This window comes from Spermophilus citellus (genome assembly GCF_964194105.1).
Source record: "Spermophilus citellus genome assembly, chromosome: 6".
Classification (NCBI taxonomy): domain Eukaryota; kingdom Metazoa; phylum Chordata; class Mammalia; order Rodentia; family Sciuridae; genus Spermophilus; species Spermophilus citellus.
Window position 1 is genome coordinate 74,677,775 of NC_138187.1, and position 10,692 is coordinate 74,688,466.

The 10,692-nt window shown below is 38.6% G+C and overlaps 1 pseudogene across 1 annotated transcript; it reads left to right on the forward strand.

The window, feature by feature from the left end:
• The first annotated feature begins 1,742 nt into the window (after positions 1-1,742).
• On the forward strand, positions 1,743-5,999 carry LOC308651260 (aldo-keto reductase family 1 member B10-like; annotated as a pseudogene). The gene is made up of 2 exons: positions 1,743-1,791; positions 5,073-5,999. The product of its transcript is annotated as an aldo-keto reductase family 1 member B10-like (transcript).
• The last annotated feature ends 4,693 nt before the right edge of the window (positions 6,000-10,692 follow it).

Below are 10,692 nucleotides of genomic sequence, written 5' to 3' on the forward strand. Positions count from 1 at the left end.
TTTTGTTTTTATTTTGAGACAGGTTCTCACTCAGTTGCTTAGGGCCTCGCTGCATTGCTGAGACTGACCTCAAACTTACGCCCTCCTACCTCAGCCTCCTGAGTTTCTGAGGTTAGAGAAGATGTGCTACCATGCCTGGCTCATTCTTTCCACCATCTGAAAACACAGCATTTGGCTCCTTTGAAAGACGCAGCAACAAGGCGCCATCTTGAAGCAGAGAGCAGCCCTTATTAGACACCAAATCTGTTGGCACCTTGAAACTAGGTTTTCTAGCCTCCAGAACTGAGAGAAACAAATCTCTATTATTTATGAATTACCAAATCTAAGATATTTTGTTATTGCAGCAGAAATTAACTAAGATGCTAAGTATTGTGGCAAAGTGCTTTGTGCCTAGTGCTTAGTTAAATGAAAGGACGAAAGGGAGAGAGGAAAGGAAAGGGAGGGGAAGAGAGAAAAAGAAAGAAGGGAAGGAAGGAAGGAAGGTAGAAAAAAGCAAGGAGGGGAGGTAAAGATTATTCTGGCACAAATAAAAACTAAAAGATGGCCCTATGCTTATACTTAATATTTGGTCAAAAATAGTATTTAATATTTTTTCATGCCCAAATATATTTTATATGCTACAATGAAAATTTATTTTTTCAAGTGTTCGTAAGGTAAGGAGCTCAGGGAAACCAGGAAAATTAATAAAGTATAAGGGTCTGCTGCATTTTCATTAAGGAAACCCTGATTCAATTCATTTCTGTTGTGTGTCTTTTGCAATCTCCCAACCTAGTAGGTTGGAGAGTAATTAATTATGAATTAGACTGACAGCTATATTGACTTCTTGATGTGCAAGAAGAAACATGTACCTAAATAATATTTTTTTAAAAAATCCCTAGGTAAGGATAATGATCCATTAAAATATATAAATTTAGAAGCTAAAAATTGAGTTCTTATCATCACTTTCAATTTCTGCTTTCAAAATTTATGGAAATGTTTTAAAATATAATATTATTTTTCATACCTTGTGATTACATTTTAATGAAAATGCTATAATTAAGATATTGATAATACAGTTAGTCACACTCAGTTATGCAAATTTTTTAAGCAAATCAGAAAGCAAGAAGTTTAGTCCTTGATTTACAATGATGTCCTGTCTGGCAACCTCTGGTCCTACTTTCTAAACTTCTCTTAAAAACACATTATGCAATAACAGAAAAAAAATAAAAACCAATCACATCATAAAAATCTAGTGTGAGGGATGATTTCAACTTAATATAAGTCCAATGGAATTGCAAACTAATTGGCCCGAACTGAAGAGAATAAGGACAGTGTCATTCCCCATGTTCAGTACATGAGCATGCACCATGGAGACGTGTGGGCAGCTGCTACTTTGAAAACCCTCAGGATGCTATTGGTCTCTCCTTACCTTCATTGTACTCTATCCCCCAATATCATCAGGTCCTCCCATCCAAAGTCCAATTGGAGGCTACAATCACCATATAATCAACTGGGCAGAAGAGCAGACAGAGGTCTAGTAGAGGCAGGTGCACCCTTCCCAGGCACTGCCCCCATAACCCACCTCTTCTAGCCACAGCACACCTGCCTACCTGCCAAGTAGGTTACAGCTCTCATAATCTAATCACTTTACTCCTGAATACTCCCGCATTTGCAGGAGCTTTGGGGGCACACCTCACATCCCAACCACACAGATGGTTAAGTTTCTGTGTCACAGAACATCAGACATTTGATCAATCATTACCATGGGTGTGTCTGTGAAGGGGTTTCTGGACAAGATGGACATTGAAATAGGTAGACTGAGTGAAGCAGATTGCCTTCCCTAATGTGGGGAAAGGGAAACTCATCAATAGATTGGAGGTCTGAACAGAACAGGAAGACAGACCCTCCTGTGAGTGAGAGAGAATGTCTTCCACCTGAATGCCTCGGCTGGGACATTGGTCATTCCCTGCCTTTGGACTTGAACAGAAGCATCAGCTCTTCTTGGGTCTTAAGGCTGCCAGCCTTCAGAATGGAATTTATGCCATCTGCTGTCCTGGATCGCAGGTCTTTGGACGCAGATTGGAACTATACCACCAGCACTCCGTGTCTCTAGCTTGCTGACTGCAGATCTTGGGACTTGTCAGCCTCCATCATCAAATGAGCCAATTCCTTATAAATCTCTCTTACCTATTATATAGACGTGTGTGCTCGAGCACGCGCACGTGCAGCGCACCCTATCGGTTCTGTTTATCTGGAGCACTCTGACTAGTACAAGTAGCCTCTTAATCCCCCCTAGCCCACTGCTGTCCCTCCCTATTTCATTTTCCACAGAGCTTCCAGAATGTTCTCAGACTACACATCCAATCATGGTGCCACCCTATCTCGAATACTCGAAAGGCTTTCCCATCCATCTGGGGAAGACACCCACATCCCCAAGAGGGCTGCATGGTCTGCACAGAACCTCTGCGCCTGGCTTGAGCCACCCTAGGCTTCTTTTTTATCTGAATGCTCCAAGTTTTTTTCTAGCCTTGGAGGTTTGCACATTCCATTTTCTCTGCCTGAAATAGTGTTTCTTCCAACCAATACAACACTAATTCGAATTCATCCTTCATTGTCTTGGCTTGGGGAAATTTCCAACATTTTCCCAACACAATTGCAGGACAAAGGTCCCATTATACATGGCCTCCTGCATTTTCCTCTTTGAGGGAGCATACCATGAGACTAAAGGTTACCTGTGCAATGATTTGCTTGCTGTCTACTCTGCCGTCCCATTCCTGTCATAAGGGGGTATCTTCAGTCCTTCTGGGGAGTGCATATACGAAGCCTCTCAGCAAATACTCCTTAACAAAAATTCATGAATATTCTATTTTTAACAAACCTATATAAATAAAGTAAGGCAGCTAAATATAAGAGAATATGCAAACACAACACTTTTTGCTAAAAATAAAAAGGAAATAATTTAAGTACTGCAATGCCTCTCCCTTAGTATTAGATTTAATTACTGCATTTATGTTTAGTTTTTGAAAGCATAATATTTTATTTTAATAACCTGAATTAGCATCTTAATACATAAAAACCTGTGATCTCTAATAATTAGATTGCAGTGTAAAAACTATTTAATTTCTTCATATAATACAATGGGTGCCAGTGGGATTGGATAAGGGGCATGCAGGTACCAGTGGCACCAGAAAGGGAAGAGAGATAATAATGTAGGGAAATATTAGTGAAGCCATGAAATTCTATCCTCAAGTGCTTCCAGGGAGAACACAGGACACGCCAACCTGGGTTCCTAGAGCTGACTAGGAAGGTTTTAAAGAGGGCTGGACTGCATTATGCAGCTTCGAGACACATATTACTGAAATAAGATTTTTAATGTCACTAAAGTTGTACTTAGACTCCTGGGGAAATTTATGTTCTCTATATAAAATACCTACAGCATCACAGTTAAGTAAATTTTAGTTTTATCACTTCCGAATGACCTTAATGTTTCCACAATTTTCACTGGAAAAGGCTTACAAGCCAGATACCTGGACCAAAGTTCCACTTCATCTTAGCTTCCACCTAGATCACATTTTTCCAATTTTATTACAAGAAACAGCTGAGCAGGTTGTAAAAATTGCTAACTCCTGGGTCCACCCTCCAGAGACTTCAATTCAAAGGGCCTGAGGTAGATTTTCTGAGAATTTGCATGTCAACAAACTGAAGGAGCTTCTGAGGCAAGTTATCCTGTGATCTAATATAGAACCTCTAAATAGACCTGTGATACCCATGCTTTAAAACGACCACACGTGAGATATTATGGTACCAAACTGAATAAATTAAGCATCAATTAAACCCACAAAACACTCAGTGATGGGATTCTTAGTCATCTTAATTTTATCTAGTGTTTTTTTTTTTTTTTTGTATATTTCCTGAGTTTTATGTCAGGATACAGACTTTTAAAACCTGAAAGCAATGTTTTAAAAATGATCAGTCTGTGCTACCTAATTTTTAGTATATAGTCTACTCGTAACTAAACAACATGGAAAATAGTCCAAGGAAATACATTAAAATATTAGATATGGTCATATTCTTTATGAAGAAATATTTTTTTCTTCCTTTGCTGTTTTATGACTTTAACCATTTTTTAAGGAAGAACGTTAACTTTATTTTTAAAAATAAAGATTGTTTTCTACCCAAAGAGTTATCTTTCCTTCTCAAACCATTTCATAAAGTACCTGACAGTTTTGACAGAAGTAATACCAAGTCCCCATTGCAATTCCTGCTCAGGCACTGAAAATAAACCAAAGCAAAACTGTGAAGGCTGTGACATGGTTTTTATTTATGTGTGTCTCATCCTCCTCCTTGTGCTATATTCTCCCTCTTGTGCTGGCACACATTCCCCCATCTTATCCCATCCATCTTCTCAGGCATAGTGTTCTCCTACTTTTAAATCTCTTGTCCCTTTCCAAACAGACACCAAGTATTATCTCATTTAAATCTTGAAACTACTCTAACTCTCGAGAAAACCCACCTGCCCCAATCCCCTCACCTCCACATTTCCTTTGATAGAAACACTGAGGGTCTCAGAGCTTCATCTCCTAACGCCAACGCTCACTGCCTGGCTACCACTGTTGGCTTTGATGCCTCAGGACTAATCCTATACCACCCCTTTTCTCTTGTTTGGTCCACAAGCAGCCCCCAACTCCCAGGTCACACATTATATGGTGTGTCCCTGTAATCCTACAGTTTTGCATATGCCTTTTCTCTCCTTCCCTCCTGTTCTTTCTCTCCTAAAATCCCACCATTCATCATGACTCATTTCTCAGCACTAGCCACTAGATCTGAACCTCTCTCTCTAAATTTCAGTCAGTTCCCCTATAGTGCAACATAGGTGTCACCAAAAATCATCATGGTATTCAAAACTACCCTGTAAATAGCATAGAGTTTATGGGGGAAATAACATCAGAGCACAACACTCAAAATGTGGTTAGTGACACCTTTAAGGAAAAAAAAAAGATAGTAAACTGATAAAAAAAACAGTAGCACAGTTTAATACATGTGAAATAAGTAAGAATTGTATCACGACACCAGACATCTATCTGCTGTCATAGAGCTGTTTCTGCACCAACCGTGGCCACCTTTGGAGTTCAGCACCAAAGCTAAGATGCCCATTTTGGGTTTGGGCAACTGGAAGTCTCCCTCAGGCAAACTCAAAGAACCTAGGAAGGTGGCCATTAATGCAGATATTGCACATAGACTGTGCCTACATCTATCAGAATGAGAATGAGGTGGGAGAAGCCATGCAAGAGAAGATCCAAGAGAAGGTGGTGACATGGGAGGACCTCTTTATTGTTAGCAAGTTGTGGTGCACCTTCTTTGAGAGAAACCTTCTGACGGAAGCCTGTTAGAGGACCTTCAAGGATCTGAAACTGGACTATCTGGATGTCTATCTTTTTTATTGGACTCAGGATTTCAATCTTGCAAGGACTTATTCCCCAAAGATGATAAAGGCCACAGCCTTATCAGTAAACTAACATTCTTGGATGCCTGGAAGGTCATAGAGGAGCTGAGGATGAGGGATTGGTGAAAGCCATTGGTGTCTACAACTTCAACCACTTCCAGATTGAAAGGATCTTGAACAAATCTAGACTCAAATATAAACCAGTGACTAATCAGGTGGAGTGTCACCCATACCTCACCCAGGAGAAACTGATTCAGTACTGCCCCTCCAAGGGCATCACTGTCACAGCCTACAGCCTCCTGGGCTCTCCAGACAGACCTTGGGCCAAACCAGAGGACCCTTCAGTACTAGAGGACCTCAAGATTAAGGAGATTGCTACAAAGCATGAATAAAATTCTCAGCCCAGGTTCCAATCTGCTTCTAGATCCATAGGAATGTGGTGGTGATCCTCAAGTCTGTGACACCAGAAGACATTGTCAAGAACTTTCAGGTCTTTGACTTCAGATTGAGTGGTAAGGGCATGGCGATAATATTCAGCTTCGACAGAAACCGGAGGGCCTGTGTCCTGGCTAACTAGGCTCATTTGGTAGAATATTCCTTCAATGCTAATTACTGAAACTGAATCTCCTGATGAGGCACTGGTGGATTCTTTCTCTTCACTGAAGTGGAACTCGCTCTCCCTGAGGTCTATATTAGCCAAGTTTATGTAAAAATCATACTATGCCTGACCATGTTGTAAGTCAATGTTTAAAAAACATTTTTGATGGGGGAGTACCAGGGATTGAACTCAGGGGCACTCAACCACTGAGCTACATCCTCAACCCTATTTTGTATTTTATTTAGAGACAGGGTCTCGCTGAGTTGCTTAGGGCAGGGACTTGCTAAATTGCTAAGGCTGGGCTTTGAACTCTCAATTCTCTTGCCTCAGCCTCCCGAGCTGCTGGGATTACAGGCATGCACCACCGTGCCTTCTTTAAAAAAAAATGTTGTTGGTGCATTTATAATTATAAATAGTGGAATTCATTGTGCCCTCATTGTATATGCATGCAACATTAGTTGCTCAATCTCCTTCCCAGAACCTTCCTTTCCTTTCTCTCCTCCCTCCCACAAGCAACTTTTTTTTTAGATCCATGTGATGAACCAGGAAAAGCCTTATCACAGGAAAGTATGATTCAGATGAACAAGTGGCTACTTCTGACTAAATGTTTGTTAAATAAAAGGATCTCTGCTAACATTGCGGATGCAAAACTGAGAAAAATAAAAAATAATTAAAGTGTTTTTGAAAAAGGAGCGTATTATAAGAATTATTGCACTCTACCTTGAAAAGGGCCTTAACTCAAAATAAATAAATAAATAAAAGGGCCTTAACTGTGCCTGTAGAGTGGACAACAAGAAAGGCAAACCAGAACTCAGTAACAATAAAGTGACTAGAAAACTCCCGAGATGACGGAATATGATGTGGCATGTTTCTTAGCAAGCTAGGGATCAAAGAAGAAATCTAAATGGAAATTAGAAAATGTCTTGAACTAAATAACAATAAAAATATTCCAGCCAAAGCAGTCCTTAGTTACATAACTTTAGGCACACAGTCATGCACCAAATAGCAATGTGGTCAACAACAGGCTACATATATCATGGCATGTTGGGGACCGCAAATCAAGTCAAGATGGCACCTGGCAGTTTTCCAGGAGGAGTGGTTTGTGAGGCAATGCCACCGGGCCATTAAGATGGTAGAGATTCCTTATTGACTGATTGCTGTATCTGGATGATGCTAATTGAGTCAAGCTGTGTGTAATCAGTTAGGTATATATACCTCTGCTGTCCCGCAATAAAGCGGCTCCTGCTACCTTCGGTGCCCGCTACCTTGAGTTCCCCAGTTCCCACTGTTTCCCCGCAATAAAGCAGTTCCTGTTTCAACCTTCAAGTCTCTTGTCACCTCCCGGTTATTTGTGCCCAGCCGTACTGGGGCAATGGCGAACCCATAAGATCCCATCACTTAGGGACTTTGCAGCTTTCAAGTTTGAAGTTTGTATAAGGTCACTCCACGATGGTCACCCAATGATGAAATCACCTAACAGTGTGCTGCTTAGAATGCATCCTGGTGGTTAAGAGACACATGACTATATTAGAAACGAAATATTCAAAGTTCAGTATGGGAAGCTTTTTCCCCAAGAAGCTAAAATCACAATATTGGAGCAAACCACAGAAACTCAAAGAGGGAAACCACAGATGAAAGCAAAAACTCATGAAATAGGAAGAAGACAAATGACAGGAAAAAAATCCAAAGGTTTTTGGATTGTTTTAAAATTACTAACATCAATAAGCCTTATAAAGAAAAAAAAAAAGTAAAATCAGCCATAGACAATTTGGGGAATGAATAAAAGGCTTCCAGTCTACATCCTATGATATGGAATAAATACTAAAGGCACAACGACATGAAAAACTTTTTATCCACTCATTTGAGAAATTTCTTAGAAATGGAAAAATTCCTTCAAAAACATGATTTTGCAAAAGGGGCAAAGAAGGAATAAAAATTCTTATTTGTTAAAAGAAATTGAATGCTTACTTTAAAGAGAATTCTACAACCCAAATTCACGGATGAATTCTACTAAACTTTTAAGGAAGTAGTAATTGCAATAGTGTACAAACTCTTTTGGGTATAAAGGGAGAGACAGTATTTCCTAATTTAGTTTATAAATCCAATATAACATTGAGAAAATGACATTACAAGAAAACCACAGACTAATATTCCTCATAAACAGAAACACAAAATCTTTAATAAAGTATAAGAAAACCAATTCAGCAACATGCAGAAAGGATAAAACTTCAATACAAAGTGGGATTTATTCTAGGAATGCAAAATTGGTTTAACATTAAAAAGCAAACAATGTCTATTATAATGTGAATGTGTTCACTCCAAAATTTATGAGTCAGAAACTTCATCCCCAATGCAACAGGTAGGCTTCCTAGGAGATGCTTAGGTCACCAGGATTCCACCTTCATGAATTGATTAATGCTACTATAAAATGAGCTTACAGAAATGGGTTCTATCTCCCTTACCTTTACCTTCTGCCCTGTGAGGATGCATAAGGGGGCCTGTGCCAGAAGCTAGCAACTTGATCTTGGATTTCTGGACCTCAAGAACTGTGAGAATAAAATTCTGTTCTTTATAACTCTGGTGTGTATGGGGGGCATTCTGATACAACAGCAAAAAGAGACTAAGACAATGTCATTTACCACATTAACAAAATAAGGGAGCAAAATACTCGATTAACTTAGTAAATAAAGGAAAAGTCTTTAATGAAAGTCAATAGTGGTTCATAGACAAAAACTAGTAATAGAAGCCAATAATAAAAGTGAATTTTCTCAACTGGATAAAACATTCTACAAAGAACTGGCAGTTACTATCATTCCTAGTGATGGACTATTGGATGTTCTCCAGTTATTATATCCTCCTAAATCGAGAATATAATAATTATATCCACTCTTAACCATGTCCATTCAATATTAGACTACTGAGCCTAGCTAGTACAAGAAGACAACAAAAAAAGAGGTACAAGTTATAATACTTGGAAAGAAAAAAATTGAAACTTTTATTTACAGATAGCATGGTTTTATACATAGAAATCCAAAGGAATAAAAAAATATGACTTTATTGTATTGAGTTTAATATGACTGCAGAATACAAGGTCAAATCAATTGTATTTCTGCATGCCAGGATACACAAAAATCAACTGTAATTCTATATACAAGCAACAAACAATTGCAAATTAAATTTTAGAAAGCTACCATTTATAACAGCATCAATAACATTAAACATGTTTGAATAAATTTAATAAAAATCATGGGAAGTCCTCAAAACTAAAAATAATGCTGAGATAAAGGAGGTATAATAAATGCAGAGATACACAATTTTTATGAAATGCAAACCTCAGTAGCATTAAGATTCAATTCTCCCTAAATTGATCTTTAGATTCAGTGCAAGTTCAACAGATGTTATGGGGGTTGGGGGGGGTTATTAGTCAACTTTTCATTACTACAATACCTAAGACAATCAACTATAAAGAAAAAAGATTTATGTTGGCTAAGAGTTTTGGAGGTTCAGTCCATGATAGACTGGTTCTGTTTCTTGGACACTGTGGTGAGGCAGCACGTTATGGTAGCAGCGTGTGGCAAAGCAAAACTCAGCTCATGGCCAGGGAGCAAAAGGAGGCTATGGTCCCCTTTAAGGGCATGCCCTCAGTGACCTGAAGGTCTCCCGTAAGGCTGCACCTCTTAAAGTCTCATCCACCTTCCAACAGTGCTACCCCAGGAATCAAGCCTTTAACACAGGGGCCTCTGGGGGATAATTAAAATGCAAACTAAAGCAGGGAGAGAGTGGGATCATATTGCTGATGGGAATGTAAAATGGTACAATCTCTTTGAAAAATCTATTTGGCTATTTCTAATAATGCTAAGTATAGAGTTGCTTATGATTCAGGAATTCTAGTCCTACTCAAAAGAAGCAAGTAAGTATATCCTTGAAAACACTCCTCAAGGATCCTTATTAAAGCTTTATTCATAACAGATCAAAACTGAGACAACTACTTGTCCATCAACAAAAAGAATAGAAAAACCAATTAGAGTATATTCACAGGGTAGAACACTACTCAGTGATTAAAAAAAAGAACGAATGACTAATATGTGTTACACTACAAATGAATCTCAAAAACATTATTTATGGTGATTTGAAAAAAAGTCAGATACAAAAAGTACACACTGTAATATTTCATTTATATGGAGCTCAAGAAAAAGCTACACTATATAGATAGATTAAATAACAGGGACCAAAGCACAGTTAGATAGGAGGAATTGGTTCTAGTGATCTATAGCAGTAGAGTACCAATAGTCAAAAACAACTGATTACATATTTTGAAATGCTAGAAAAAAGATTCCAAAGTTTCCCAACACCCAGAAATGGTAAATGTTTCAGGAGATAGAAATGTTAATTACCCTGATTTGGTCAGGACACATTTTATACATGTATCAAAATATCATACTATAATCCCATAAATGTGTACAAATATTATGGTTAATTAAAAGAATTTTAAAGAATAAGCAACATTTATCTGTCTTCTATAAATCAGAACAATAGTTGCATCTGGCAGGTGGACACTTATTAAAAAGAGCTAGGCACTTGGTATACATCTGATTCCCAGTGGCAGGGGAGGCTGAGGCAGGAGGATTGCAGATTTGAGGACAGTCTCAGCAATTTAGTGAGGCTCTCAGAA